The sequence below is a fragment of the Triturus cristatus genome, unplaced genomic scaffold, assembly GCF_964204655.1.
Source record: "Triturus cristatus unplaced genomic scaffold, aTriCri1.1 SCAFFOLD_1065, whole genome shotgun sequence".
Classification (NCBI taxonomy): domain Eukaryota; kingdom Metazoa; phylum Chordata; class Amphibia; order Caudata; family Salamandridae; genus Triturus; species Triturus cristatus.
In genome coordinates this window covers 10,001-30,000 of record NW_028188186.1, presented here as the reverse complement: position 1 = coordinate 30,000, position 20,000 = coordinate 10,001, and the positions used below count along the sequence as shown (strand labels likewise).

At 50.3% G+C, this 20,000-nt stretch overlaps 83 non-coding genes and 1 pseudogene across 83 annotated transcripts; all 84 read right to left on the bottom strand.

Annotated features, from left to right (window-relative positions):
* Positions 1–114: 114 nt before the first annotated feature.
* Positions 115–235, bottom strand: LOC146769381 (5S ribosomal RNA; annotated as a pseudogene).
* Positions 236–578: 343 nt separating this feature from the next.
* LOC146769380 (5S ribosomal RNA) lies at positions 579–697 on the bottom strand. Its single transcript, XR_014976224.1, has one exon. It is a non-coding gene; the product is annotated as a 5S ribosomal RNA (ribosomal RNA).
* Positions 698–812: 115 nt separating this feature from the next.
* Positions 813–931, bottom strand: LOC146769379 (5S ribosomal RNA). The gene has a single exon (XR_014976306.1). It is a non-coding gene; the product is annotated as a 5S ribosomal RNA (ribosomal RNA).
* A 115-nt stretch (positions 932–1,046) lies between these two features.
* On the bottom strand, positions 1,047–1,165 carry LOC146769378 (5S ribosomal RNA). Its single transcript, XR_014976223.1, has one exon. It is a non-coding gene; the product is annotated as a 5S ribosomal RNA (ribosomal RNA).
* A 115-nt stretch (positions 1,166–1,280) lies between these two features.
* LOC146769377 (5S ribosomal RNA) lies at positions 1,281–1,399 on the bottom strand. The gene has a single exon (XR_014976222.1). It is a non-coding gene; the product is annotated as a 5S ribosomal RNA (ribosomal RNA).
* Positions 1,400–1,514: 115 nt separating this feature from the next.
* On the bottom strand, positions 1,515–1,633 carry LOC146769376 (5S ribosomal RNA). Its single transcript, XR_014976221.1, has one exon. It is a non-coding gene; the product is annotated as a 5S ribosomal RNA (ribosomal RNA).
* A 115-nt stretch (positions 1,634–1,748) lies between these two features.
* On the bottom strand, positions 1,749–1,867 carry LOC146769375 (5S ribosomal RNA). The gene has a single exon (XR_014976219.1). It is a non-coding gene; the product is annotated as a 5S ribosomal RNA (ribosomal RNA).
* A 115-nt stretch (positions 1,868–1,982) lies between these two features.
* LOC146769374 (5S ribosomal RNA) lies at positions 1,983–2,101 on the bottom strand. Its single transcript, XR_014976218.1, has one exon. It is a non-coding gene; the product is annotated as a 5S ribosomal RNA (ribosomal RNA).
* Positions 2,102–2,216: 115 nt separating this feature from the next.
* LOC146769373 (5S ribosomal RNA) lies at positions 2,217–2,335 on the bottom strand. Its single transcript, XR_014976217.1, has one exon. It is a non-coding gene; the product is annotated as a 5S ribosomal RNA (ribosomal RNA).
* A 115-nt stretch (positions 2,336–2,450) lies between these two features.
* Positions 2,451–2,569, bottom strand: LOC146769372 (5S ribosomal RNA). Its single transcript, XR_014976216.1, has one exon. It is a non-coding gene; the product is annotated as a 5S ribosomal RNA (ribosomal RNA).
* Positions 2,570–2,684: 115 nt separating this feature from the next.
* On the bottom strand, positions 2,685–2,803 carry LOC146769371 (5S ribosomal RNA). The gene has a single exon (XR_014976215.1). It is a non-coding gene; the product is annotated as a 5S ribosomal RNA (ribosomal RNA).
* A 115-nt stretch (positions 2,804–2,918) lies between these two features.
* Positions 2,919–3,037, bottom strand: LOC146769370 (5S ribosomal RNA). The gene has a single exon (XR_014976214.1). It is a non-coding gene; the product is annotated as a 5S ribosomal RNA (ribosomal RNA).
* Positions 3,038–3,152: 115 nt separating this feature from the next.
* On the bottom strand, positions 3,153–3,271 carry LOC146769369 (5S ribosomal RNA). Its single transcript, XR_014976213.1, has one exon. It is a non-coding gene; the product is annotated as a 5S ribosomal RNA (ribosomal RNA).
* Positions 3,272–3,386: 115 nt separating this feature from the next.
* On the bottom strand, positions 3,387–3,505 carry LOC146769368 (5S ribosomal RNA). Its single transcript, XR_014976212.1, has one exon. It is a non-coding gene; the product is annotated as a 5S ribosomal RNA (ribosomal RNA).
* A 115-nt stretch (positions 3,506–3,620) lies between these two features.
* LOC146769367 (5S ribosomal RNA) lies at positions 3,621–3,739 on the bottom strand. Its single transcript, XR_014976211.1, has one exon. It is a non-coding gene; the product is annotated as a 5S ribosomal RNA (ribosomal RNA).
* Positions 3,740–3,854: 115 nt separating this feature from the next.
* Positions 3,855–3,973, bottom strand: LOC146769366 (5S ribosomal RNA). The gene has a single exon (XR_014976210.1). It is a non-coding gene; the product is annotated as a 5S ribosomal RNA (ribosomal RNA).
* A 115-nt stretch (positions 3,974–4,088) lies between these two features.
* LOC146769365 (5S ribosomal RNA) lies at positions 4,089–4,207 on the bottom strand. The gene has a single exon (XR_014976208.1). It is a non-coding gene; the product is annotated as a 5S ribosomal RNA (ribosomal RNA).
* A 115-nt stretch (positions 4,208–4,322) lies between these two features.
* On the bottom strand, positions 4,323–4,441 carry LOC146769364 (5S ribosomal RNA). Its single transcript, XR_014976207.1, has one exon. It is a non-coding gene; the product is annotated as a 5S ribosomal RNA (ribosomal RNA).
* A 115-nt stretch (positions 4,442–4,556) lies between these two features.
* On the bottom strand, positions 4,557–4,675 carry LOC146769363 (5S ribosomal RNA). Its single transcript, XR_014976206.1, has one exon. It is a non-coding gene; the product is annotated as a 5S ribosomal RNA (ribosomal RNA).
* A 115-nt stretch (positions 4,676–4,790) lies between these two features.
* LOC146769362 (5S ribosomal RNA) lies at positions 4,791–4,909 on the bottom strand. The gene has a single exon (XR_014976205.1). It is a non-coding gene; the product is annotated as a 5S ribosomal RNA (ribosomal RNA).
* A 115-nt stretch (positions 4,910–5,024) lies between these two features.
* On the bottom strand, positions 5,025–5,143 carry LOC146769361 (5S ribosomal RNA). Its single transcript, XR_014976204.1, has one exon. It is a non-coding gene; the product is annotated as a 5S ribosomal RNA (ribosomal RNA).
* A 115-nt stretch (positions 5,144–5,258) lies between these two features.
* On the bottom strand, positions 5,259–5,377 carry LOC146769360 (5S ribosomal RNA). Its single transcript, XR_014976203.1, has one exon. It is a non-coding gene; the product is annotated as a 5S ribosomal RNA (ribosomal RNA).
* Positions 5,378–5,492: 115 nt separating this feature from the next.
* On the bottom strand, positions 5,493–5,611 carry LOC146769359 (5S ribosomal RNA). The gene has a single exon (XR_014976202.1). It is a non-coding gene; the product is annotated as a 5S ribosomal RNA (ribosomal RNA).
* Positions 5,612–5,726: 115 nt separating this feature from the next.
* Positions 5,727–5,845, bottom strand: LOC146769358 (5S ribosomal RNA). Its single transcript, XR_014976201.1, has one exon. It is a non-coding gene; the product is annotated as a 5S ribosomal RNA (ribosomal RNA).
* A 115-nt stretch (positions 5,846–5,960) lies between these two features.
* LOC146769357 (5S ribosomal RNA) lies at positions 5,961–6,079 on the bottom strand. The gene has a single exon (XR_014976200.1). It is a non-coding gene; the product is annotated as a 5S ribosomal RNA (ribosomal RNA).
* Positions 6,080–6,194: 115 nt separating this feature from the next.
* Positions 6,195–6,313, bottom strand: LOC146769356 (5S ribosomal RNA). The gene has a single exon (XR_014976199.1). It is a non-coding gene; the product is annotated as a 5S ribosomal RNA (ribosomal RNA).
* Positions 6,314–6,428: 115 nt separating this feature from the next.
* On the bottom strand, positions 6,429–6,547 carry LOC146769355 (5S ribosomal RNA). Its single transcript, XR_014976197.1, has one exon. It is a non-coding gene; the product is annotated as a 5S ribosomal RNA (ribosomal RNA).
* A 115-nt stretch (positions 6,548–6,662) lies between these two features.
* On the bottom strand, positions 6,663–6,781 carry LOC146769354 (5S ribosomal RNA). The gene has a single exon (XR_014976196.1). It is a non-coding gene; the product is annotated as a 5S ribosomal RNA (ribosomal RNA).
* A 115-nt stretch (positions 6,782–6,896) lies between these two features.
* Positions 6,897–7,015, bottom strand: LOC146769353 (5S ribosomal RNA). The gene has a single exon (XR_014976195.1). It is a non-coding gene; the product is annotated as a 5S ribosomal RNA (ribosomal RNA).
* Positions 7,016–7,130: 115 nt separating this feature from the next.
* On the bottom strand, positions 7,131–7,249 carry LOC146769352 (5S ribosomal RNA). Its single transcript, XR_014976194.1, has one exon. It is a non-coding gene; the product is annotated as a 5S ribosomal RNA (ribosomal RNA).
* A 115-nt stretch (positions 7,250–7,364) lies between these two features.
* Positions 7,365–7,483, bottom strand: LOC146769351 (5S ribosomal RNA). Its single transcript, XR_014976193.1, has one exon. It is a non-coding gene; the product is annotated as a 5S ribosomal RNA (ribosomal RNA).
* A 115-nt stretch (positions 7,484–7,598) lies between these two features.
* Positions 7,599–7,717, bottom strand: LOC146769350 (5S ribosomal RNA). Its single transcript, XR_014976192.1, has one exon. It is a non-coding gene; the product is annotated as a 5S ribosomal RNA (ribosomal RNA).
* A 115-nt stretch (positions 7,718–7,832) lies between these two features.
* LOC146769349 (5S ribosomal RNA) lies at positions 7,833–7,951 on the bottom strand. The gene has a single exon (XR_014976191.1). It is a non-coding gene; the product is annotated as a 5S ribosomal RNA (ribosomal RNA).
* Positions 7,952–8,066: 115 nt separating this feature from the next.
* LOC146769348 (5S ribosomal RNA) lies at positions 8,067–8,185 on the bottom strand. The gene has a single exon (XR_014976190.1). It is a non-coding gene; the product is annotated as a 5S ribosomal RNA (ribosomal RNA).
* Positions 8,186–8,300: 115 nt separating this feature from the next.
* Positions 8,301–8,419, bottom strand: LOC146769347 (5S ribosomal RNA). Its single transcript, XR_014976189.1, has one exon. It is a non-coding gene; the product is annotated as a 5S ribosomal RNA (ribosomal RNA).
* A 115-nt stretch (positions 8,420–8,534) lies between these two features.
* LOC146769346 (5S ribosomal RNA) lies at positions 8,535–8,653 on the bottom strand. The gene has a single exon (XR_014976188.1). It is a non-coding gene; the product is annotated as a 5S ribosomal RNA (ribosomal RNA).
* Positions 8,654–8,768: 115 nt separating this feature from the next.
* On the bottom strand, positions 8,769–8,887 carry LOC146769345 (5S ribosomal RNA). The gene has a single exon (XR_014976186.1). It is a non-coding gene; the product is annotated as a 5S ribosomal RNA (ribosomal RNA).
* Positions 8,888–9,002: 115 nt separating this feature from the next.
* On the bottom strand, positions 9,003–9,121 carry LOC146769344 (5S ribosomal RNA). Its single transcript, XR_014976185.1, has one exon. It is a non-coding gene; the product is annotated as a 5S ribosomal RNA (ribosomal RNA).
* Positions 9,122–9,236: 115 nt separating this feature from the next.
* On the bottom strand, positions 9,237–9,355 carry LOC146769343 (5S ribosomal RNA). Its single transcript, XR_014976184.1, has one exon. It is a non-coding gene; the product is annotated as a 5S ribosomal RNA (ribosomal RNA).
* Positions 9,356–9,470: 115 nt separating this feature from the next.
* On the bottom strand, positions 9,471–9,589 carry LOC146769342 (5S ribosomal RNA). The gene has a single exon (XR_014976183.1). It is a non-coding gene; the product is annotated as a 5S ribosomal RNA (ribosomal RNA).
* Positions 9,590–9,704: 115 nt separating this feature from the next.
* LOC146769341 (5S ribosomal RNA) lies at positions 9,705–9,823 on the bottom strand. Its single transcript, XR_014976182.1, has one exon. It is a non-coding gene; the product is annotated as a 5S ribosomal RNA (ribosomal RNA).
* A 115-nt stretch (positions 9,824–9,938) lies between these two features.
* LOC146769340 (5S ribosomal RNA) lies at positions 9,939–10,057 on the bottom strand. The gene has a single exon (XR_014976181.1). It is a non-coding gene; the product is annotated as a 5S ribosomal RNA (ribosomal RNA).
* Positions 10,058–10,172: 115 nt separating this feature from the next.
* Positions 10,173–10,291, bottom strand: LOC146769339 (5S ribosomal RNA). The gene has a single exon (XR_014976180.1). It is a non-coding gene; the product is annotated as a 5S ribosomal RNA (ribosomal RNA).
* A 115-nt stretch (positions 10,292–10,406) lies between these two features.
* LOC146769338 (5S ribosomal RNA) lies at positions 10,407–10,525 on the bottom strand. The gene has a single exon (XR_014976179.1). It is a non-coding gene; the product is annotated as a 5S ribosomal RNA (ribosomal RNA).
* Positions 10,526–10,640: 115 nt separating this feature from the next.
* LOC146769337 (5S ribosomal RNA) lies at positions 10,641–10,759 on the bottom strand. Its single transcript, XR_014976178.1, has one exon. It is a non-coding gene; the product is annotated as a 5S ribosomal RNA (ribosomal RNA).
* Positions 10,760–10,874: 115 nt separating this feature from the next.
* LOC146769336 (5S ribosomal RNA) lies at positions 10,875–10,993 on the bottom strand. The gene has a single exon (XR_014976177.1). It is a non-coding gene; the product is annotated as a 5S ribosomal RNA (ribosomal RNA).
* A 115-nt stretch (positions 10,994–11,108) lies between these two features.
* Positions 11,109–11,227, bottom strand: LOC146769335 (5S ribosomal RNA). The gene has a single exon (XR_014976175.1). It is a non-coding gene; the product is annotated as a 5S ribosomal RNA (ribosomal RNA).
* A 115-nt stretch (positions 11,228–11,342) lies between these two features.
* LOC146769334 (5S ribosomal RNA) lies at positions 11,343–11,461 on the bottom strand. The gene has a single exon (XR_014976174.1). It is a non-coding gene; the product is annotated as a 5S ribosomal RNA (ribosomal RNA).
* Positions 11,462–11,576: 115 nt separating this feature from the next.
* On the bottom strand, positions 11,577–11,695 carry LOC146769333 (5S ribosomal RNA). The gene has a single exon (XR_014976173.1). It is a non-coding gene; the product is annotated as a 5S ribosomal RNA (ribosomal RNA).
* A 115-nt stretch (positions 11,696–11,810) lies between these two features.
* On the bottom strand, positions 11,811–11,929 carry LOC146769332 (5S ribosomal RNA). The gene has a single exon (XR_014976172.1). It is a non-coding gene; the product is annotated as a 5S ribosomal RNA (ribosomal RNA).
* Positions 11,930–12,044: 115 nt separating this feature from the next.
* Positions 12,045–12,163, bottom strand: LOC146769331 (5S ribosomal RNA). Its single transcript, XR_014976171.1, has one exon. It is a non-coding gene; the product is annotated as a 5S ribosomal RNA (ribosomal RNA).
* A 115-nt stretch (positions 12,164–12,278) lies between these two features.
* On the bottom strand, positions 12,279–12,397 carry LOC146769330 (5S ribosomal RNA). Its single transcript, XR_014976170.1, has one exon. It is a non-coding gene; the product is annotated as a 5S ribosomal RNA (ribosomal RNA).
* A 115-nt stretch (positions 12,398–12,512) lies between these two features.
* Positions 12,513–12,631, bottom strand: LOC146769329 (5S ribosomal RNA). The gene has a single exon (XR_014976169.1). It is a non-coding gene; the product is annotated as a 5S ribosomal RNA (ribosomal RNA).
* A 115-nt stretch (positions 12,632–12,746) lies between these two features.
* Positions 12,747–12,865, bottom strand: LOC146769328 (5S ribosomal RNA). The gene has a single exon (XR_014976168.1). It is a non-coding gene; the product is annotated as a 5S ribosomal RNA (ribosomal RNA).
* A 115-nt stretch (positions 12,866–12,980) lies between these two features.
* Positions 12,981–13,099, bottom strand: LOC146769327 (5S ribosomal RNA). Its single transcript, XR_014976167.1, has one exon. It is a non-coding gene; the product is annotated as a 5S ribosomal RNA (ribosomal RNA).
* Positions 13,100–13,214: 115 nt separating this feature from the next.
* On the bottom strand, positions 13,215–13,333 carry LOC146769326 (5S ribosomal RNA). Its single transcript, XR_014976166.1, has one exon. It is a non-coding gene; the product is annotated as a 5S ribosomal RNA (ribosomal RNA).
* A 115-nt stretch (positions 13,334–13,448) lies between these two features.
* Positions 13,449–13,567, bottom strand: LOC146769325 (5S ribosomal RNA). Its single transcript, XR_014976164.1, has one exon. It is a non-coding gene; the product is annotated as a 5S ribosomal RNA (ribosomal RNA).
* Positions 13,568–13,682: 115 nt separating this feature from the next.
* Positions 13,683–13,801, bottom strand: LOC146769324 (5S ribosomal RNA). Its single transcript, XR_014976163.1, has one exon. It is a non-coding gene; the product is annotated as a 5S ribosomal RNA (ribosomal RNA).
* Positions 13,802–13,916: 115 nt separating this feature from the next.
* On the bottom strand, positions 13,917–14,035 carry LOC146769323 (5S ribosomal RNA). The gene has a single exon (XR_014976162.1). It is a non-coding gene; the product is annotated as a 5S ribosomal RNA (ribosomal RNA).
* Positions 14,036–14,150: 115 nt separating this feature from the next.
* Positions 14,151–14,269, bottom strand: LOC146769322 (5S ribosomal RNA). Its single transcript, XR_014976161.1, has one exon. It is a non-coding gene; the product is annotated as a 5S ribosomal RNA (ribosomal RNA).
* A 115-nt stretch (positions 14,270–14,384) lies between these two features.
* Positions 14,385–14,503, bottom strand: LOC146769321 (5S ribosomal RNA). The gene has a single exon (XR_014976160.1). It is a non-coding gene; the product is annotated as a 5S ribosomal RNA (ribosomal RNA).
* A 115-nt stretch (positions 14,504–14,618) lies between these two features.
* Positions 14,619–14,737, bottom strand: LOC146769320 (5S ribosomal RNA). Its single transcript, XR_014976349.1, has one exon. It is a non-coding gene; the product is annotated as a 5S ribosomal RNA (ribosomal RNA).
* Positions 14,738–14,852: 115 nt separating this feature from the next.
* On the bottom strand, positions 14,853–14,971 carry LOC146769319 (5S ribosomal RNA). The gene has a single exon (XR_014976348.1). It is a non-coding gene; the product is annotated as a 5S ribosomal RNA (ribosomal RNA).
* A 115-nt stretch (positions 14,972–15,086) lies between these two features.
* On the bottom strand, positions 15,087–15,205 carry LOC146769318 (5S ribosomal RNA). The gene has a single exon (XR_014976347.1). It is a non-coding gene; the product is annotated as a 5S ribosomal RNA (ribosomal RNA).
* A 115-nt stretch (positions 15,206–15,320) lies between these two features.
* LOC146769317 (5S ribosomal RNA) lies at positions 15,321–15,439 on the bottom strand. Its single transcript, XR_014976346.1, has one exon. It is a non-coding gene; the product is annotated as a 5S ribosomal RNA (ribosomal RNA).
* Positions 15,440–15,554: 115 nt separating this feature from the next.
* LOC146769316 (5S ribosomal RNA) lies at positions 15,555–15,673 on the bottom strand. The gene has a single exon (XR_014976345.1). It is a non-coding gene; the product is annotated as a 5S ribosomal RNA (ribosomal RNA).
* Positions 15,674–15,788: 115 nt separating this feature from the next.
* LOC146769315 (5S ribosomal RNA) lies at positions 15,789–15,907 on the bottom strand. The gene has a single exon (XR_014976343.1). It is a non-coding gene; the product is annotated as a 5S ribosomal RNA (ribosomal RNA).
* A 115-nt stretch (positions 15,908–16,022) lies between these two features.
* LOC146769314 (5S ribosomal RNA) lies at positions 16,023–16,141 on the bottom strand. The gene has a single exon (XR_014976342.1). It is a non-coding gene; the product is annotated as a 5S ribosomal RNA (ribosomal RNA).
* A 115-nt stretch (positions 16,142–16,256) lies between these two features.
* On the bottom strand, positions 16,257–16,375 carry LOC146769313 (5S ribosomal RNA). The gene has a single exon (XR_014976341.1). It is a non-coding gene; the product is annotated as a 5S ribosomal RNA (ribosomal RNA).
* A 115-nt stretch (positions 16,376–16,490) lies between these two features.
* On the bottom strand, positions 16,491–16,609 carry LOC146769312 (5S ribosomal RNA). Its single transcript, XR_014976340.1, has one exon. It is a non-coding gene; the product is annotated as a 5S ribosomal RNA (ribosomal RNA).
* Positions 16,610–16,724: 115 nt separating this feature from the next.
* On the bottom strand, positions 16,725–16,843 carry LOC146769311 (5S ribosomal RNA). The gene has a single exon (XR_014976339.1). It is a non-coding gene; the product is annotated as a 5S ribosomal RNA (ribosomal RNA).
* A 115-nt stretch (positions 16,844–16,958) lies between these two features.
* LOC146769310 (5S ribosomal RNA) lies at positions 16,959–17,077 on the bottom strand. The gene has a single exon (XR_014976338.1). It is a non-coding gene; the product is annotated as a 5S ribosomal RNA (ribosomal RNA).
* A 115-nt stretch (positions 17,078–17,192) lies between these two features.
* On the bottom strand, positions 17,193–17,311 carry LOC146769309 (5S ribosomal RNA). The gene has a single exon (XR_014976337.1). It is a non-coding gene; the product is annotated as a 5S ribosomal RNA (ribosomal RNA).
* Positions 17,312–17,426: 115 nt separating this feature from the next.
* On the bottom strand, positions 17,427–17,545 carry LOC146769308 (5S ribosomal RNA). Its single transcript, XR_014976336.1, has one exon. It is a non-coding gene; the product is annotated as a 5S ribosomal RNA (ribosomal RNA).
* A 115-nt stretch (positions 17,546–17,660) lies between these two features.
* On the bottom strand, positions 17,661–17,779 carry LOC146769307 (5S ribosomal RNA). Its single transcript, XR_014976295.1, has one exon. It is a non-coding gene; the product is annotated as a 5S ribosomal RNA (ribosomal RNA).
* A 115-nt stretch (positions 17,780–17,894) lies between these two features.
* On the bottom strand, positions 17,895–18,013 carry LOC146769306 (5S ribosomal RNA). Its single transcript, XR_014976335.1, has one exon. It is a non-coding gene; the product is annotated as a 5S ribosomal RNA (ribosomal RNA).
* A 115-nt stretch (positions 18,014–18,128) lies between these two features.
* LOC146769305 (5S ribosomal RNA) lies at positions 18,129–18,247 on the bottom strand. The gene has a single exon (XR_014976334.1). It is a non-coding gene; the product is annotated as a 5S ribosomal RNA (ribosomal RNA).
* Positions 18,248–18,362: 115 nt separating this feature from the next.
* LOC146769304 (5S ribosomal RNA) lies at positions 18,363–18,481 on the bottom strand. The gene has a single exon (XR_014976332.1). It is a non-coding gene; the product is annotated as a 5S ribosomal RNA (ribosomal RNA).
* A 115-nt stretch (positions 18,482–18,596) lies between these two features.
* LOC146769303 (5S ribosomal RNA) lies at positions 18,597–18,715 on the bottom strand. The gene has a single exon (XR_014976331.1). It is a non-coding gene; the product is annotated as a 5S ribosomal RNA (ribosomal RNA).
* A 115-nt stretch (positions 18,716–18,830) lies between these two features.
* LOC146769302 (5S ribosomal RNA) lies at positions 18,831–18,949 on the bottom strand. Its single transcript, XR_014976330.1, has one exon. It is a non-coding gene; the product is annotated as a 5S ribosomal RNA (ribosomal RNA).
* Positions 18,950–19,064: 115 nt separating this feature from the next.
* LOC146769301 (5S ribosomal RNA) lies at positions 19,065–19,183 on the bottom strand. The gene has a single exon (XR_014976329.1). It is a non-coding gene; the product is annotated as a 5S ribosomal RNA (ribosomal RNA).
* Positions 19,184–19,298: 115 nt separating this feature from the next.
* Positions 19,299–19,417, bottom strand: LOC146769300 (5S ribosomal RNA). Its single transcript, XR_014976311.1, has one exon. It is a non-coding gene; the product is annotated as a 5S ribosomal RNA (ribosomal RNA).
* A 115-nt stretch (positions 19,418–19,532) lies between these two features.
* LOC146769299 (5S ribosomal RNA) lies at positions 19,533–19,651 on the bottom strand. The gene has a single exon (XR_014976297.1). It is a non-coding gene; the product is annotated as a 5S ribosomal RNA (ribosomal RNA).
* A 115-nt stretch (positions 19,652–19,766) lies between these two features.
* On the bottom strand, positions 19,767–19,885 carry LOC146769298 (5S ribosomal RNA). Its single transcript, XR_014976328.1, has one exon. It is a non-coding gene; the product is annotated as a 5S ribosomal RNA (ribosomal RNA).
* Between the last annotated feature and the right edge of the window lie 115 nt (positions 19,886–20,000).

Genomic DNA, 20,000 nt, shown 5'->3' with positions numbered 1-20,000 from the left:
CCTAGCACTTCTGACTTTGGAGCTCTTGGCTTTACTCATTCGTCTTCAGGGCTAGCCTAGGAACGAGACAAACCACCCTCATTCACCTAAAGCGAAAGAAAAAAAATACCAAAAAGCCCACAGCACCTGGAATTCCCAGGCGGTCTCCCATCCAGGTACTAACCAGCCCGACCCTGCTTAACCTTCCTGAGATCAGACGAGAATCAGGTGCTTTCAGGGTGGTATGGCCGTAGGCCCCTAGCACTTCTGACTTTGAGCTCTTGGCTTTACTCATTCGTCTTCAGGGCTAGCCTAGGAAACGAGACAAACCACCCTCATTCACCTAAAGCGAAAGAAAAAAAATACCAAAAAGCTAGCCTAGGAAACGAGACAAAACCACCCTCATTCACCTAAAGCGAAAGAAAAAAATACCAAAAAGCCTACAGCACCTGGTATCCCTCCCTTATGGCCGTAGGCCCTAGCACTTCTGGACTTTGGAGCTCTTGGCTTTACTCATTCCCGGCACGCTGAGTATCTAGCCTAGGAAACGAGACAAACCACCCTCATTCACCTAAAGCGAAAGAAAAAAAATACCAAAAAGCCTACAGCACCTGGTATTCCCAGGCGGTCTCCCATCCAGGTACTAACCAGGCCCGACCCTGCTTAACTTCTGAGATCAGACGAGATCAGGTGCTTTCAGGGTGGTATGGCCGTAGGCCCTAGCACTTCTGACTTTGGAGCTCTTGGCTTTACTCATTCGTCTTCAGGGCTAGCCTAGGAAACGAGACAAACCACCCTCATTCACCTAAAGCGAAAGAAAAAAAATACCAAAAAGCCTACAGCACCTGGTATTCCCAGGCGGTCTCCCATCCAGGTACTAACCAGGACCGACCCTGCTTAACTTCTGAGATCAGACGAGATCAGGTGCTTTCAGGGTGGTATGGCCGTAGGCCCTAGCACTTCTGACTTTGGAGCTCTTGGCTTTACTCATTCGTCTTCAGGGCTAGCCTAGGAAACGAGACAAACCACCCTCATTCACCTAAAGCGAAAGAAAAAAAATACCAAAAAGCCTACAGCACCTGGTATTCCCAGGCGGTCTCCCATCCAGGTACTAACCAGGCCCGACCCTGCTTAACTTCTGAGATCAGACGAGATCAGGTGCTTTCAGGGTGGTATGGCCGTAGGCCCTAGCACTTCTGACTTTGGAGCTCTTGGCTTTACTCATTCGTCTTCAGGGCTAGCCTAGGAAACGAGACAAACCACCCTCATTCACCTAAAGCGAAAGAAAAAAAATACCAAAAAGCCTACAGCACCTGGTATTCCCAGGCGGTCTCCCATCCAGGTACTAACCAGGCCCGACCCTGCTTAACTTCTGAGATCAGACGAGATCAGGTGCTTTCAGGGTGGTATGGCCGTAGGCCCTAGCACTTCTGACTTTGGAGCTCTTGGCTTTACTCATTCGTCTTCAGGGCTAGCCTAGGAAACGAGACAAACCACCCTCATTCACCTAAAGCGAAAGAAAAAAAATACCAAAAAGCCTACAGCACCTGGTATTCCCAGGCGGTCTCCCATCCAGGTACTAACCAGGCCCGACCCTGCTTAACTTCTGAGATCAGACGAGATCAGGTGCTTTCAGGGTGGTATGGCCGTAGGCCCTAGCACTTCTGACTTTGGAGCTCTTGGCTTTACTCATTCGTCTTCAGGGCTAGCCTAGGAAACGAGACAAACCACCCTCATTCACCTAAAGCGAAAGAAAAAAAATACCAAAAAGCCTACAGCACCTGGTATTCCCAGGCGGTCTCCCATCCAGGTACTAACCAGGCCCGACCCTGCTTAACTTCTGAGATCAGACGAGATCAGGTGCTTTCAGGGTGGTATGGCCGTAGGCCCTAGCACTTCTGACTTTGGAGCTCTTGGCTTTACTCATTCGTCTTCAGGGCTAGCCTAGGAAACGAGACAAACCACCCTCATTCACCTAAAGCGAAAGAAAAAAAATACCAAAAAGCCTACAGCACCTGGTATTCCCAGGCGGTCTCCCATCCAGGTACTAACCAGGCCCGACCCTGCTTAACTTCTGAGATCAGACGAGATCAGGTGCTTTCAGGGTGGTATGGCCGTAGGCCCTAGCACTTCTGACTTTGGAGCTCTTGGCTTTACTCATTCGTCTTCAGGGCTAGCCTAGGAAACGAGACAAACCACCCTCATTCACCTAAAGCGAAAGAAAAAAAATACCAAAAAGCCTACAGCACCTGGTATTCCCAGGCGGTCTCCCATCCAGGTACTAACCAGGCCCGACCCTGCTTAACTTCTGAGATCAGACGAGATCAGGTGCTTTCAGGGTGGTATGGCCGTAGGCCCTAGCACTTCTGACTTTGGAGCTCTTGGCTTTACTCATTCGTCTTCAGGGCTAGCCTAGGAAACGAGACAAACCACCCTCATTCACCTAAAGCGAAAGAAAAAAAATACCAAAAAGCCTACAGCACCTGGTATTCCCAGGCGGTCTCCCATCCAGGTACTAACCAGGCCCGACCCTGCTTAACTTCTGAGATCAGACGAGATCAGGTGCTTTCAGGGTGGTATGGCCGTAGGCCCTAGCACTTCTGACTTTGGAGCTCTTGGCTTTACTCATTCGTCTTCAGGGCTAGCCTAGGAAACGAGACAAACCACCCTCATTCACCTAAAGCGAAAGAAAAAAAATACCAAAAAGCCTACAGCACCTGGTATTCCCAGGCGGTCTCCCATCCAGGTACTAACCAGGCCCGACCCTGCTTAACTTCTGAGATCAGACGAGATCAGGTGCTTTCAGGGTGGTATGGCCGTAGGCCCTAGCACTTCTGACTTTGGAGCTCTTGGCTTTACTCATTCGTCTTCAGGGCTAGCCTAGGAAACGAGACAAACCACCCTCATTCACCTAAAGCGAAAGAAAAAAAATACCAAAAAGCCTACAGCACCTGGTATTCCCAGGCGGTCTCCCATCCAGGTACTAACCAGGCCCGACCCTGCTTAACTTCTGAGATCAGACGAGATCAGGTGCTTTCAGGGTGGTATGGCCGTAGGCCCTAGCACTTCTGACTTTGGAGCTCTTGGCTTTACTCATTCGTCTTCAGGGCTAGCCTAGGAAACGAGACAAACCACCCTCATTCACCTAAAGCGAAAGAAAAAAAATACCAAAAAGCCTACAGCACCTGGTATTCCCAGGCGGTCTCCCATCCAGGTACTAACCAGGCCCGACCCTGCTTAACTTCTGAGATCAGACGAGATCAGGTGCTTTCAGGGTGGTATGGCCGTAGGCCCTAGCACTTCTGACTTTGGAGCTCTTGGCTTTACTCATTCGTCTTCAGGGCTAGCCTAGGAAACGAGACAAACCACCCTCATTCACCTAAAGCGAAAGAAAAAAAATACCAAAAAGCCTACAGCACCTGGTATTCCCAGGCGGTCTCCCATCCAGGTACTAACCAGGCCCGACCCTGCTTAACTTCTGAGATCAGACGAGATCAGGTGCTTTCAGGGTGGTATGGCCGTAGGCCCTAGCACTTCTGACTTTGGAGCTCTTGGCTTTACTCATTCGTCTTCAGGGCTAGCCTAGGAAACGAGACAAACCACCCTCATTCACCTAAAGCGAAAGAAAAAAAATACCAAAAAGCCTACAGCACCTGGTATTCCCAGGCGGTCTCCCATCCAGGTACTAACCAGGCCCGACCCTGCTTAACTTCTGAGATCAGACGAGATCAGGTGCTTTCAGGGTGGTATGGCCGTAGGCCCTAGCACTTCTGACTTTGGAGCTCTTGGCTTTACTCATTCGTCTTCAGGGCTAGCCTAGGAAACGAGACAAACCACCCTCATTCACCTAAAGCGAAAGAAAAAAAATACCAAAAAGCCTACAGCACCTGGTATTCCCAGGCGGTCTCCCATCCAGGTACTAACCAGGCCCGACCCTGCTTAACTTCTGAGATCAGACGAGATCAGGTGCTTTCAGGGTGGTATGGCCGTAGGCCCTAGCACTTCTGACTTTGGAGCTCTTGGCTTTACTCATTCGTCTTCAGGGCTAGCCTAGGAAACGAGACAAACCACCCTCATTCACCTAAAGCGAAAGAAAAAAAATACCAAAAAGCCTACAGCACCTGGTATTCCCAGGCGGTCTCCCATCCAGGTACTAACCAGGCCCGACCCTGCTTAACTTCTGAGATCAGACGAGATCAGGTGCTTTCAGGGTGGTATGGCCGTAGGCCCTAGCACTTCTGACTTTGGAGCTCTTGGCTTTACTCATTCGTCTTCAGGGCTAGCCTAGGAAACGAGACAAACCACCCTCATTCACCTAAAGCGAAAGAAAAAAAATACCAAAAAGCCTACAGCACCTGGTATTCCCAGGCGGTCTCCCATCCAGGTACTAACCAGGCCCGACCCTGCTTAACTTCTGAGATCAGACGAGATCAGGTGCTTTCAGGGTGGTATGGCCGTAGGCCCTAGCACTTCTGACTTTGGAGCTCTTGGCTTTACTCATTCGTCTTCAGGGCTAGCCTAGGAAACGAGACAAACCACCCTCATTCACCTAAAGCGAAAGAAAAAAAATACCAAAAAGCCTACAGCACCTGGTATTCCCAGGCGGTCTCCCATCCAGGTACTAACCAGGCCCGACCCTGCTTAACTTCTGAGATCAGACGAGATCAGGTGCTTTCAGGGTGGTATGGCCGTAGGCCCTAGCACTTCTGACTTTGGAGCTCTTGGCTTTACTCATTCGTCTTCAGGGCTAGCCTAGGAAACGAGACAAACCACCCTCATTCACCTAAAGCGAAAGAAAAAAAATACCAAAAAGCCTACAGCACCTGGTATTCCCAGGCGGTCTCCCATCCAGGTACTAACCAGGCCCGACCCTGCTTAACTTCTGAGATCAGACGAGATCAGGTGCTTTCAGGGTGGTATGGCCGTAGGCCCTAGCACTTCTGACTTTGGAGCTCTTGGCTTTACTCATTCGTCTTCAGGGCTAGCCTAGGAAACGAGACAAACCACCCTCATTCACCTAAAGCGAAAGAAAAAAAATACCAAAAAGCCTACAGCACCTGGTATTCCCAGGCGGTCTCCCATCCAGGTACTAACCAGGCCCGACCCTGCTTAACTTCTGAGATCAGACGAGATCAGGTGCTTTCAGGGTGGTATGGCCGTAGGCCCTAGCACTTCTGACTTTGGAGCTCTTGGCTTTACTCATTCGTCTTCAGGGCTAGCCTAGGAAACGAGACAAACCACCCTCATTCACCTAAAGCGAAAGAAAAAAAATACCAAAAAGCCTACAGCACCTGGTATTCCCAGGCGGTCTCCCATCCAGGTACTAACCAGGCCCGACCCTGCTTAACTTCTGAGATCAGACGAGATCAGGTGCTTTCAGGGTGGTATGGCCGTAGGCCCTAGCACTTCTGACTTTGGAGCTCTTGGCTTTACTCATTCGTCTTCAGGGCTAGCCTAGGAAACGAGACAAACCACCCTCATTCACCTAAAGCGAAAGAAAAAAAATACCAAAAAGCCTACAGCACCTGGTATTCCCAGGCGGTCTCCCATCCAGGTACTAACCAGGCCCGACCCTGCTTAACTTCTGAGATCAGACGAGATCAGGTGCTTTCAGGGTGGTATGGCCGTAGGCCCTAGCACTTCTGACTTTGGAGCTCTTGGCTTTACTCATTCGTCTTCAGGGCTAGCCTAGGAAACGAGACAAACCACCCTCATTCACCTAAAGCGAAAGAAAAAAAATACCAAAAAGCCTACAGCACCTGGTATTCCCAGGCGGTCTCCCATCCAGGTACTAACCAGGCCCGACCCTGCTTAACTTCTGAGATCAGACGAGATCAGGTGCTTTCAGGGTGGTATGGCCGTAGGCCCTAGCACTTCTGACTTTGGAGCTCTTGGCTTTACTCATTCGTCTTCAGGGCTAGCCTAGGAAACGAGACAAACCACCCTCATTCACCTAAAGCGAAAGAAAAAAAATACCAAAAAGCCTACAGCACCTGGTATTCCCAGGCGGTCTCCCATCCAGGTACTAACCAGGCCCGACCCTGCTTAACTTCTGAGATCAGACGAGATCAGGTGCTTTCAGGGTGGTATGGCCGTAGGCCCTAGCACTTCTGACTTTGGAGCTCTTGGCTTTACTCATTCGTCTTCAGGGCTAGCCTAGGAAACGAGACAAACCACCCTCATTCACCTAAAGCGAAAGAAAAAAAATACCAAAAAGCCTACAGCACCTGGTATTCCCAGGCGGTCTCCCATCCAGGTACTAACCAGGCCCGACCCTGCTTAACTTCTGAGATCAGACGAGATCAGGTGCTTTCAGGGTGGTATGGCCGTAGGCCCTAGCACTTCTGACTTTGGAGCTCTTGGCTTTACTCATTCGTCTTCAGGGCTAGCCTAGGAAACGAGACAAACCACCCTCATTCACCTAAAGCGAAAGAAAAAAAATACCAAAAAGCCTACAGCACCTGGTATTCCCAGGCGGTCTCCCATCCAGGTACTAACCAGGCCCGACCCTGCTTAACTTCTGAGATCAGACGAGATCAGGTGCTTTCAGGGTGGTATGGCCGTAGGCCCTAGCACTTCTGACTTTGGAGCTCTTGGCTTTACTCATTCGTCTTCAGGGCTAGCCTAGGAAACGAGACAAACCACCCTCATTCACCTAAAGCGAAAGAAAAAAAATACCAAAAAGCCTACAGCACCTGGTATTCCCAGGCGGTCTCCCATCCAGGTACTAACCAGGCCCGACCCTGCTTAACTTCTGAGATCAGACGAGATCAGGTGCTTTCAGGGTGGTATGGCCGTAGGCCCTAGCACTTCTGACTTTGGAGCTCTTGGCTTTACTCATTCGTCTTCAGGGCTAGCCTAGGAAACGAGACAAACCACCCTCATTCACCTAAAGCGAAAGAAAAAAAATACCAAAAAGCCTACAGCACCTGGTATTCCCAGGCGGTCTCCCATCCAGGTACTAACCAGGCCCGACCCTGCTTAACTTCTGAGATCAGACGAGATCAGGTGCTTTCAGGGTGGTATGGCCGTAGGCCCTAGCACTTCTGACTTTGGAGCTCTTGGCTTTACTCATTCGTCTTCAGGGCTAGCCTAGGAAACGAGACAAACCACCCTCATTCACCTAAAGCGAAAGAAAAAAAATACCAAAAAGCCTACAGCACCTGGTATTCCCAGGCGGTCTCCCATCCAGGTACTAACCAGGCCCGACCCTGCTTAACTTCTGAGATCAGACGAGATCAGGTGCTTTCAGGGTGGTATGGCCGTAGGCCCTAGCACTTCTGACTTTGGAGCTCTTGGCTTTACTCATTCGTCTTCAGGGCTAGCCTAGGAAACGAGACAAACCACCCTCATTCACCTAAAGCGAAAGAAAAAAAATACCAAAAAGCCTACAGCACCTGGTATTCCCAGGCGGTCTCCCATCCAGGTACTAACCAGGCCCGACCCTGCTTAACTTCTGAGATCAGACGAGATCAGGTGCTTTCAGGGTGGTATGGCCGTAGGCCCTAGCACTTCTGACTTTGGAGCTCTTGGCTTTACTCATTCGTCTTCAGGGCTAGCCTAGGAAACGAGACAAACCACCCTCATTCACCTAAAGCGAAAGAAAAAAAATACCAAAAAGCCTACAGCACCTGGTATTCCCAGGCGGTCTCCCATCCAGGTACTAACCAGGCCCGACCCTGCTTAACTTCTGAGATCAGACGAGATCAGGTGCTTTCAGGGTGGTATGGCCGTAGGCCCTAGCACTTCTGACTTTGGAGCTCTTGGCTTTACTCATTCGTCTTCAGGGCTAGCCTAGGAAACGAGACAAACCACCCTCATTCACCTAAAGCGAAAGAAAAAAAATACCAAAAAGCCTACAGCACCTGGTATTCCCAGGCGGTCTCCCATCCAGGTACTAACCAGGCCCGACCCTGCTTAACTTCTGAGATCAGACGAGATCAGGTGCTTTCAGGGTGGTATGGCCGTAGGCCCTAGCACTTCTGACTTTGGAGCTCTTGGCTTTACTCATTCGTCTTCAGGGCTAGCCTAGGAAACGAGACAAACCACCCTCATTCACCTAAAGCGAAAGAAAAAAAATACCAAAAAGCCTACAGCACCTGGTATTCCCAGGCGGTCTCCCATCCAGGTACTAACCAGGCCCGACCCTGCTTAACTTCTGAGATCAGACGAGATCAGGTGCTTTCAGGGTGGTATGGCCGTAGGCCCTAGCACTTCTGACTTTGGAGCTCTTGGCTTTACTCATTCGTCTTCAGGGCTAGCCTAGGAAACGAGACAAACCACCCTCATTCACCTAAAGCGAAAGAAAAAAAATACCAAAAAGCCTACAGCACCTGGTATTCCCAGGCGGTCTCCCATCCAGGTACTAACCAGGCCCGACCCTGCTTAACTTCTGAGATCAGACGAGATCAGGTGCTTTCAGGGTGGTATGGCCGTAGGCCCTAGCACTTCTGACTTTGGAGCTCTTGGCTTTACTCATTCGTCTTCAGGGCTAGCCTAGGAAACGAGACAAACCACCCTCATTCACCTAAAGCGAAAGAAAAAAAATACCAAAAAGCCTACAGCACCTGGTATTCCCAGGCGGTCTCCCATCCAGGTACTAACCAGGCCCGACCCTGCTTAACTTCTGAGATCAGACGAGATCAGGTGCTTTCAGGGTGGTATGGCCGTAGGCCCTAGCACTTCTGACTTTGGAGCTCTTGGCTTTACTCATTCGTCTTCAGGGCTAGCCTAGGAAACGAGACAAACCACCCTCATTCACCTAAAGCGAAAGAAAAAAAATACCAAAAAGCCTACAGCACCTGGTATTCCCAGGCGGTCTCCCATCCAGGTACTAACCAGGCCCGACCCTGCTTAACTTCTGAGATCAGACGAGATCAGGTGCTTTCAGGGTGGTATGGCCGTAGGCCCTAGCACTTCTGACTTTGGAGCTCTTGGCTTTACTCATTCGTCTTCAGGGCTAGCCTAGGAAACGAGACAAACCACCCTCATTCACCTAAAGCGAAAGAAAAAAAATACCAAAAAGCCTACAGCACCTGGTATTCCCAGGCGGTCTCCCATCCAGGTACTAACCAGGCCCGACCCTGCTTAACTTCTGAGATCAGACGAGATCAGGTGCTTTCAGGGTGGTATGGCCGTAGGCCCTAGCACTTCTGACTTTGGAGCTCTTGGCTTTACTCATTCGTCTTCAGGGCTAGCCTAGGAAACGAGACAAACCACCCTCATTCACCTAAAGCGAAAGAAAAAAAATACCAAAAAGCCTACAGCACCTGGTATTCCCAGGCGGTCTCCCATCCAGGTACTAACCAGGCCCGACCCTGCTTAACTTCTGAGATCAGACGAGATCAGGTGCTTTCAGGGTGGTATGGCCGTAGGCCCTAGCACTTCTGACTTTGGAGCTCTTGGCTTTACTCATTCGTCTTCAGGGCTAGCCTAGGAAACGAGACAAACCACCCTCATTCACCTAAAGCGAAAGAAAAAAAATACCAAAAAGCCTACAGCACCTGGTATTCCCAGGCGGTCTCCCATCCAGGTACTAACCAGGCCCGACCCTGCTTAACTTCTGAGATCAGACGAGATCAGGTGCTTTCAGGGTGGTATGGCCGTAGGCCCTAGCACTTCTGACTTTGGAGCTCTTGGCTTTACTCATTCGTCTTCAGGGCTAGCCTAGGAAACGAGACAAACCACCCTCATTCACCTAAAGCGAAAGAAAAAAAATACCAAAAAGCCTACAGCACCTGGTATTCCCAGGCGGTCTCCCATCCAGGTACTAACCAGGCCCGACCCTGCTTAACTTCTGAGATCAGACGAGATCAGGTGCTTTCAGGGTGGTATGGCCGTAGGCCCTAGCACTTCTGACTTTGGAGCTCTTGGCTTTACTCATTCGTCTTCAGGGCTAGCCTAGGAAACGAGACAAACCACCCTCATTCACCTAAAGCGAAAGAAAAAAAATACCAAAAAGCCTACAGCACCTGGTATTCCCAGGCGGTCTCCCATCCAGGTACTAACCAGGCCCGACCCTGCTTAACTTCTGAGATCAGACGAGATCAGGTGCTTTCAGGGTGGTATGGCCGTAGGCCCTAGCACTTCTGACTTTGGAGCTCTTGGCTTTACTCATTCGTCTTCAGGGCTAGCCTAGGAAACGAGACAAACCACCCTCATTCACCTAAAGCGAAAGAAAAAAAATACCAAAAAGCCTACAGCACCTGGTATTCCCAGGCGGTCTCCCATCCAGGTACTAACCAGGCCCGACCCTGCTTAACTTCTGAGATCAGACGAGATCAGGTGCTTTCAGGGTGGTATGGCCGTAGGCCCTAGCACTTCTGACTTTGGAGCTCTTGGCTTTACTCATTCGTCTTCAGGGCTAGCCTAGGAAACGAGACAAACCACCCTCATTCACCTAAAGCGAAAGAAAAAAAATACCAAAAAGCCTACAGCACCTGGTATTCCCAGGCGGTCTCCCATCCAGGTACTAACCAGGCCCGACCCTGCTTAACTTCTGAGATCAGACGAGATCAGGTGCTTTCAGGGTGGTATGGCCGTAGGCCCTAGCACTTCTGACTTTGGAGCTCTTGGCTTTACTCATTCGTCTTCAGGGCTAGCCTAGGAAACGAGACAAACCACCCTCATTCACCTAAAGCGAAAGAAAAAAAATACCAAAAAGCCTACAGCACCTGGTATTCCCAGGCGGTCTCCCATCCAGGTACTAACCAGGCCCGACCCTGCTTAACTTCTGAGATCAGACGAGATCAGGTGCTTTCAGGGTGGTATGGCCGTAGGCCCTAGCACTTCTGACTTTGGAGCTCTTGGCTTTACTCATTCGTCTTCAGGGCTAGCCTAGGAAACGAGACAAACCACCCTCATTCACCTAAAGCGAAAGAAAAAAAATACCAAAAAGCCTACAGCACCTGGTATTCCCAGGCGGTCTCCCATCCAGGTACTAACCAGGCCCGACCCTGCTTAACTTCTGAGATCAGACGAGATCAGGTGCTTTCAGGGTGGTATGGCCGTAGGCCCTAGCACTTCTGACTTTGGAGCTCTTGGCTTTACTCATTCGTCTTCAGGGCTAGCCTAGGAAACGAGACAAACCACCCTCATTCACCTAAAGCGAAAGAAAAAAAATACCAAAAAGCCTACAGCACCTGGTATTCCCAGGCGGTCTCCCATCCAGGTACTAACCAGGCCCGACCCTGCTTAACTTCTGAGATCAGACGAGATCAGGTGCTTTCAGGGTGGTATGGCCGTAGGCCCTAGCACTTCTGACTTTGGAGCTCTTGGCTTTACTCATTCGTCTTCAGGGCTAGCCTAGGAAACGAGACAAACCACCCTCATTCACCTAAAGCGAAAGAAAAAAAATACCAAAAAGCCTACAGCACCTGGTATTCCCAGGCGGTCTCCCATCCAGGTACTAACCAGGCCCGACCCTGCTTAACTTCTGAGATCAGACGAGATCAGGTGCTTTCAGGGTGGTATGGCCGTAGGCCCTAGCACTTCTGACTTTGGAGCTCTTGGCTTTACTCATTCGTCTTCAGGGCTAGCCTAGGAAACGAGACAAACCACCCTCATTCACCTAAAGCGAAAGAAAAAAAATACCAAAAAGCCTACAGCACCTGGTATTCCCAGGCGGTCTCCCATCCAGGTACTAACCAGGCCCGACCCTGCTTAACTTCTGAGATCAGACGAGATCAGGTGCTTTCAGGGTGGTATGGCCGTAGGCCCTAGCACTTCTGACTTTGGAGCTCTTGGCTTTACTCATTCGTCTTCAGGGCTAGCCTAGGAAACGAGACAAACCACCCTCATTCACCTAAAGCGAAAGAAAAAAAATACCAAAAAGCCTACAGCACCTGGTATTCCCAGGCGGTCTCCCATCCAGGTACTAACCAGGCCCGACCCTGCTTAACTTCTGAGATCAGACGAGATCAGGTGCTTTCAGGGTGGTATGGCCGTAGGCCCTAGCACTTCTGACTTTGGAGCTCTTGGCTTTACTCATTCGTCTTCAGGGCTAGCCTAGGAAACGAGACAAACCACCCTCATTCACCTAAAGCGAAAGAAAAAAAATACCAAAAAGCCTACAGCACCTGGTATTCCCAGGCGGTCTCCCATCCAGGTACTAACCAGGCCCGACCCTGCTTAACTTCTGAGATCAGACGAGATCAGGTGCTTTCAGGGTGGTATGGCCGTAGGCCCTAGCACTTCTGACTTTGGAGCTCTTGGCTTTACTCATTCGTCTTCAGGGCTAGCCTAGGAAACGAGACAAACCACCCTCATTCACCTAAAGCGAAAGAAAAAAAATACCAAAAAGCCTACAGCACCTGGTATTCCCAGGCGGTCTCCCATCCAGGTACTAACCAGGCCCGACCCTGCTTAACTTCTGAGATCAGACGAGATCAGGTGCTTTCAGGGTGGTATGGCCGTAGGCCCTAGCACTTCTGACTTTGGAGCTCTTGGCTTTACTCATTCGTCTTCAGGGCTAGCCTAGGAAACGAGACAAACCACCCTCATTCACCTAAAGCGAAAGAAAAAAAATACCAAAAAGCCTACAGCACCTGGTATTCCCAGGCGGTCTCCCATCCAGGTACTAACCAGGCCCGACCCTGCTTAACTTCTGAGATCAGACGAGATCAGGTGCTTTCAGGGTGGTATGGCCGTAGGCCCTAGCACTTCTGACTTTGGAGCTCTTGGCTTTACTCATTCGTCTTCAGGGCTAGCCTAGGAAACGAGACAAACCACCCTCATTCACCTAAAGCGAAAGAAAAAAAATACCAAAAAGCCTACAGCACCTGGTATTCCCAGGCGGTCTCCCATCCAGGTACTAACCAGGCCCGACCCTGCTTAACTTCTGAGATCAGACGAGATCAGGTGCTTTCAGGGTGGTATGGCCGTAGGCCCTAGCACTTCTGACTTTGGAGCTCTTGGCTTTACTCATTCGTCTTCAGGGCTAGCCTAGGAAACGAGACAAACCACCCTCATTCACCTAAAGCGAAAGAAAAAAAATACCAAAAAGCCTACAGCACCTGGTATTCCCAGGCGGTCTCCCATCCAGGTACTAACCAGGCCCGACCCTGCTTAACTTCTGAGATCAGACGAGATCAGGTGCTTTCAGGGTGGTATGGCCGTAGGCCCTAGCACTTCTGACTTTGGAGCTCTTGGCTTTACTCATTCGTCTTCAGGGCTAGCCTAGGAAACGAGACAAACCACCCTCATTCACCTAAAGCGAAAGAAAAAAAATACCAAAAAGCCTACAGCACCTGGTATTCCCAGGCGGTCTCCCATCCAGGTACTAACCAGGCCCGACCCTGCTTAACTTCTGAGATCAGACGAGATCAGGTGCTTTCAGGGTGGTATGGCCGTAGGCCCTAGCACTTCTGACTTTGGAGCTCTTGGCTTTACTCATTCGTCTTCAGGGCTAGCCTAGGAAACGAGACAAACCACCCTCATTCACCTAAAGCGAAAGAAAAAAAATACCAAAAAGCCTACAGCACCTGGTATTCCCAGGCGGTCTCCCATCCAGGTACTAACCAGGCCCGACCCTGCTTAACTTCTGAGATCAGACGAGATCAGGTGCTTTCAGGGTGGTATGGCCGTAGGCCCTAGCACTTCTGACTTTGGAGCTCTTGGCTTTACTCATTCGTCTTCAGGGCTAGCCTAGGAAACGAGACAAACCACCCTCATTCACCTAAAGCGAAAGAAAAAAAATACCAAAAAGCCTACAGCACCTGGTATTCCCAGGCGGTCTCCCATCCAGGTACTAACCAGGCCCGACCCTGCTTAACTTCTGAGATCAGACGAGATCAGGTGCTTTCAGGGTGGTATGGCCGTAGGCCCTAGCACTTCTGACTTTGGAGCTCTTGGCTTTACTCATTCGTCTTCAGGGCTAGCCTAGGAAACGAGACAAACCACCCTCATTCACCTAAAGCGAAAGAAAAAAAATACCAAAAAGCCTACAGCACCTGGTATTCCCAGGCGGTCTCCCATCCAGGTACTAACCAGGCCCGACCCTGCTTAACTTCTGAGATCAGACGAGATCAGGTGCTTTCAGGGTGGTATGGCCGTAGGCCCTAGCACTTCTGACTTTGGAGCTCTTGGCTTTACTCATTCGTCTTCAGGGCTAGCCTAGGAAACGAGACAAACCACCCTCATTCACCTAAAGCGAAAGAAAAAAAATACCAAAAAGCCTACAGCACCTGGTATTCCCAGGCGGTCTCCCATCCAGGTACTAACCAGGCCCGACCCTGCTTAACTTCTGAGATCAGACGAGATCAGGTGCTTTCAGGGTGGTATGGCCGTAGGCCCTAGCACTTCTGACTTTGGAGCTCTTGGCTTTACTCATTCGTCTTCAGGGCTAGCCTAGGAAACGAGACAAACCACCCTCATTCACCTAAAGCGAAAGAAAAAAAATACCAAAAAGCCTACAGCACCTGGTATTCCCAGGCGGTCTCCCATCCAGGTACTAACCAGGCCCGACCCTGCTTAACTTCTGAGATCAGACGAGATCAGGTGCTTTCAGGGTGGTATGGCCGTAGGCCCTAGCACTTCTGACTTTGGAGCTCTTGGCTTTACTCATTCGTCTTCAGGGCTAGCCTAGGAAACGAGACAAACCACCCTCATTCACCTAAAGCGAAAGAAAAAAAATACCAAAAAGCCTACAGCACCTGGTATTCCCAGGCGGTCTCCCATCCAGGTACTAACCAGGCCCGACCCTGCTTAACTTCTGAGATCAGACGAGATCAGGTGCTTTCAGGGTGGTATGGCCGTAGGCCCTAGCACTTCTGACTTTGGAGCTCTTGGCTTTACTCATTCGTCTTCAGGGCTAGCCTAGGAAACGAGACAAACCACCCTCATTCACCTAAAGCGAAAGAAAAAAAATACCAAAAAGCCTACAGCACCTGGTATTCCCAGGCGGTCTCCCATCCAGGTACTAACCAGGCCCGACCCTGCTTAACTTCTGAGATCAGACGAGATCAGGTGCTTTCAGGGTGGTATGGCCGTAGGCCCTAGCACTTCTGACTTTGGAGCTCTTGGCTTTACTCATTCGTCTTCAGGGCTAGCCTAGGAAACGAGACAAACCACCCTCATTCACCTAAAGCGAAAGAAAAAAAATACCAAAAAGCCTACAGCACCTGGTATTCCCAGGCGGTCTCCCATCCAGGTACTAACCAGGCCCGACCCTGCTTAACTTCTGAGATCAGACGAGATCAGGTGCTTTCAGGGTGGTATGGCCGTAGGCCCTAGCACTTCTGACTTTGGAGCTCTTGGCTTTACTCATTCGTCTTCAGGGCTAGCCTAGGAAACGAGACAAACCACCCTCATTCACCTAAAGCGAAAGAAAAAAAATACCAAAAAGCCTACAGCACCTGGTATTCCCAGGCGGTCTCCCATCCAGGTACTAACCAGGCCCGACCCTGCTTAACTTCTGAGATCAGACGAGATCAGGTGCTTTCAGGGTGGTATGGCCGTAGGCCCTAGCACTTCTGACTTTGGAGCTCTTGGCTTTACTCATTCGTCTTCAGGGCTAGCCTAGGAAACGAGACAAACCACCCTCATTCACCTAAAGCGAAAGAAAAAAAATACCAAAAAGCCTACAGCACCTGGTATTCCCAGGCGGTCTCCCATCCAGGTACTAACCAGGCCCGACCCTGCTTAACTTCTGAGATCAGACGAGATCAGGTGCTTTCAGGGTGGTATGGCCGTAGGCCCTAGCACTTCTGACTTTGGAGCTCTTGGCTTTACTCATTCGTCTTCAGGGCTAGCCTAGGAAACGAGACAAACCACCCTCATTCACCTAAAGCGAAAGAAAAAAAATACCAAAAAGCCTACAGCACCTGGTATTCCCAGGCGGTCTCCCATCCAGGTACTAACCAGGCCCGACCCTGCTTAACTTCTGAGATCAGACGAGATCAGGTGCTTTCAGGGTGGTATGGCCGTAGGCCCTAGCACTTCTGACTTTGGAGCTCTTGGCTTTACTCATTCGTCTTCAGGGCTAGCCTAGGAAACGAGACAAACCACCCTCATTCACCTAAAGCGAAAGAAAAAAAATACCAAAAAGCCTACAGCACCTGGTATTCCCAGGCGGTCTCCCATCCAGGTACTAACCAGGCCCGACCCTGCTTAACTTCTGAGATCAGACGAGATCAGGTGCTTTCAGGGTGGTATGGCCGTAGGCCCTAGCACTTCTGACTTTGGAGCTCTTGGCTTTACTCATTCGTCTTCAGGGCTAGCCTAGGAAACGAGACAAACCACCCTCATTCACCTAAAGCGAAAGAAAAAAAATACCAAAAAGCCTACAGCACCTGGTATTCCCAGGCGGTCTCCCATCCAGGTACTAACCAGGCCCGACCCTGCTTAACTTCTGAGATCAGACGAGATCAGGTGCTTTCAGGGTGGTATGGCCGTAGGCCCTAGCACTTCTGACTTTGGAGCTCTTGGCTTTACTCATTCGTCTTCAGGGCTAGCCTAGGAAACGAGACAAACCACCCTCATTCACCTAAAGCGAAAGAAAAAAAATACCAAAAAGCCTACAGCACCTGGTATTCCCAGGCGGTCTCCCATCCAGGTACTAACCAGGCCCGACCCTGCTTAACTTCTGAGATCAGACGAGATCAGGTGCTTTCAGGGTGGTATGGCCGTAGGCCCTAGCACTTCTGACTTTGGAGCTCTTGGCTTTACTCATTCGTCTTCAGGGCTAGCCTAGGAAACGAGACAAACCACCCTCATTCACCTAAAGCGAAAGAAAAAAAATACCAAAAAGCCTACAGCACCTGGTATTCCCAGGCGGTCTCCCATCCAGGTACTAACCAGGCCCGACCCTGCTTAACTTCTGAGATCAGACGAGATCAGGTGCTTTCAGGGTGGTATGGCCGTAGGCCCTAGCACTTCTGACTTTGGAGCTCTTGGCTTTACTCATTCGTCTTCAGGGCTAGCCTAGGAAACGAGACAAACCACCCTCATTCACCTAAAGCGAAAGAAAAAAAATACCAAAAAGCCTACAGCACCTGGTATTCCCAGGCGGTCTCCCATCCAGGTACTAACCAGGCCCGACCCTGCTTAACTTCTGAGATCAGACGAGATCAGGTGCTTTCAGGGTGGTATGGCCGTAGGCCCTAGCACTTCTGACTTTGGAGCTCTTGGCTTTACTCATTCGTCTTCAGGGCTAGCCTAGGAAACGAGACAAACCACCCTCATTCACCTAAAGCGAAAGAAAAAAAATACCAAAAAGCCTACAGCACCTGGTATTCCCAGGCGGTCTCCCATCCAGGTACTAACCAGGCCCGACCCTGCTTAACTTCTGAGATCAGACGAGATCAGGTGCTTTCAGGGTGGTATGGCCGTAGGCCCTAGCACTTCTGACTTTGGAGCTCTTGGCTTTACTCATTCGTCTTCAGGGCTAGCCTAGGAAACGAGACAAACCACCCTCATTCACCTAAAGCGAAAGAAAAAAAATACCAAAAAGCCTACAGCACCTGGTATTCCCAGGCGGTCTCCCATCCAGGTACTAACCAGGCCCGACCCTGCTTAACTTCTGAGATCAGACGAGATCAGGTGCTTTCAGGGTGGTATGGCCGTAGGCCCTAGCACTTCTGACTTTGGAGCTCTTGGCTTTACTCATTCGTCTTCAGGGCTAGCCTAGGAAACGAGACAAACCACCCTCATTCACCTAAAGCGAAAGAAAAAAAATACCAAAAAGCCTACAGCACCTGGAATTCCCAGGCGGTCTCCCATCCAGGTACTAACCAGGCCCGACCCTGCTTAACTTCTGAGATCAGACGAGATCAGGTGCTTTCAGGGTGGTATGGCCGTAGGCCCTAGCACTTCTGACTTTGGAGCTCTTGGCTTTACTCATTCGTCTTCAGGGCTAGCCTAGGAAACGAGACAAACCACCCTCATTCACCTAAAGCGAAAGAAAAAAAATACCAAAAAGCCTACAGCACCTGGTATTCCCAGGCGGTCTCCCATCCAGGTACTAACCAGGCCCGACCCTGCTTAACTTCTGAGATCAGACGAGATCAGGTGCTTTCAGGGTGGTATGGCCGTAGGCCCTAGCACTTCTGACTTTGGAGCTCTTGGCTTTACTCATTCGTCTTCAGGGCTAGCCTAGGAAACGAGACAAACCACCCTCATTCACCTAAAGCGAAAGAAAAAAAATACCAAAAAGCCTACAGCACCTGGTATTCCCAGGCGGTCTCCCATCCAGGTACTAACCAGGCCCGACCCTGCTTAACTTCTGAGATCAGACGAGATCAGGTGCTTTCAGGGTGGTATGGCCGTAGGCCCTAGCACTTCTGACTTTGGAGCTCTTGGCTTTACTCATTCGTCTTCAGGGCTAGCCTAGGAAACGAGACAAACCACCCTCATTCACCTAAAGCGAAAGAAAAAAAATACCAAAAAGCCTACAGCACCTGGTATTCCCAGGCGGTCTCCCATCCAGGTACTAACCAGGCCCGACCCTGCTTAACTTCTGAGATCAGACGAGATCAGGTGCTTTCAGGGTGGTATGGCCGTAGGCCCTAGCACTTCTGACTTTGGAGCTCTTGGCTTTACTCATTCGTCTTCAGGGCTAGCCTAGGAAACGAGACAAACCACCCTCATTCACCTAAAGCGAAAGAAAAAAAATACCAAAAAGCCTACAGCACCTGGTATTCCCAGGCGGTCTCCCATCCAGGTACTAACCAGGCCCGACCCTGCTTAACTTCTGAGATCAGACGAGATCAGGTGCTTTCAGGGTGGTATGGCCGTAGGCCCTAGCACTTCTGACTTTGGAGCTCTTGGCTTTACTCATTCGTCTTCAGGGCTAGCCTAGGAAACGAGACAAACCACCCTCATTCACCTAAAGCGAAAGAAAAAAAATACCAAAAAGCCTACAGCACCTGGTATTCCCAGGCGGTCTCCCATCCAGGTACTAACCAGGCCCGACCCTGCTTAACTTCTGAGATCAGACGAGATCAGGTGCTTTCAGGGTGGTATGGCCGTAGGCCCTAGCACTTCTGACTTTGGAGCTCTTGGCTTTACTCATTCGTCTTCAGGGCTAGCCTAGGAAACGAGACAAACCACCCTCATTCACCTAAAGCGAAAGAAAAAAAATACCAAAAAGCCTACAGCACCTGGTATTCCCAGGCGGTCTCCCATCCAGGTACTAACCAGGCCCGACCCTGCTTAACTTCTGAGATCAGACGAGATCAGGTGCTTTCAGGGTGGTATGGCCGTAGGCCCTAGCACTTCTGACTTTGGAGCTCTTGGCTTTACTCATTCGTCTTCAGGGCTAGCCTAGGAAACGAGACAAACCACCCTCATTCACCTAAAGCGAAAGAAAAAAAATACCAAAAAGCCTACAGCACCTGGTATTCCCAGGCGGTCTCCCATCCAGGTACTAACCAGGCACGACCCTGCTTAACTTCTGAGATCAGACGAGATCAGGTGCTTTCAGGGTGGTATGGCCGTAGGCCCTAGCACTTCTGACTTTGGAGCTCTTGGCTTTACTCATTCGTCTTCAGGGCTAGCCTAGGAAACGAGACAAACCACCCTCATTCACCTAAAGCGAAAGAAAAAAAATACCAAAAAGCCTACAGCACCTGGTATTCCCAGGCGGTCTCCCATCCAGGTACTAACCAGGCCCGACCCTGCTTAACTTCTGAGATCAGACGAGATCAGGTGCTTTCAGGGTGGTATGGCCATAGGCCCTAGCACTTCTGACTTTGGAGCTCTTGGCTTTACTCATTCGTCTTCAGGGCTAGCCTAGGAAACGAGACAAACCACCCTCATTCACCTAAAGCGAAAGAAAAAAAATACCAAAAAGCCTACAGCACCTGGTATTCCCAGGCGGTCTCCCATCCAGGTACTAACCAGGCCCGACCCTGCTTAACTTCTGAGATCAGACGAGATCAGGTGCTTTCAGGGTGGTATGGCCGTAGGCCCTAGCACTTCTGACTTTGGAGCTCTTGGCTTTACTCATTCGTCTTCAGGGCTAGCCTAGGAAACGAGACAAACCACCCTCATTCACCTAAAGCGAAAGAAAAAAAATACCAAAA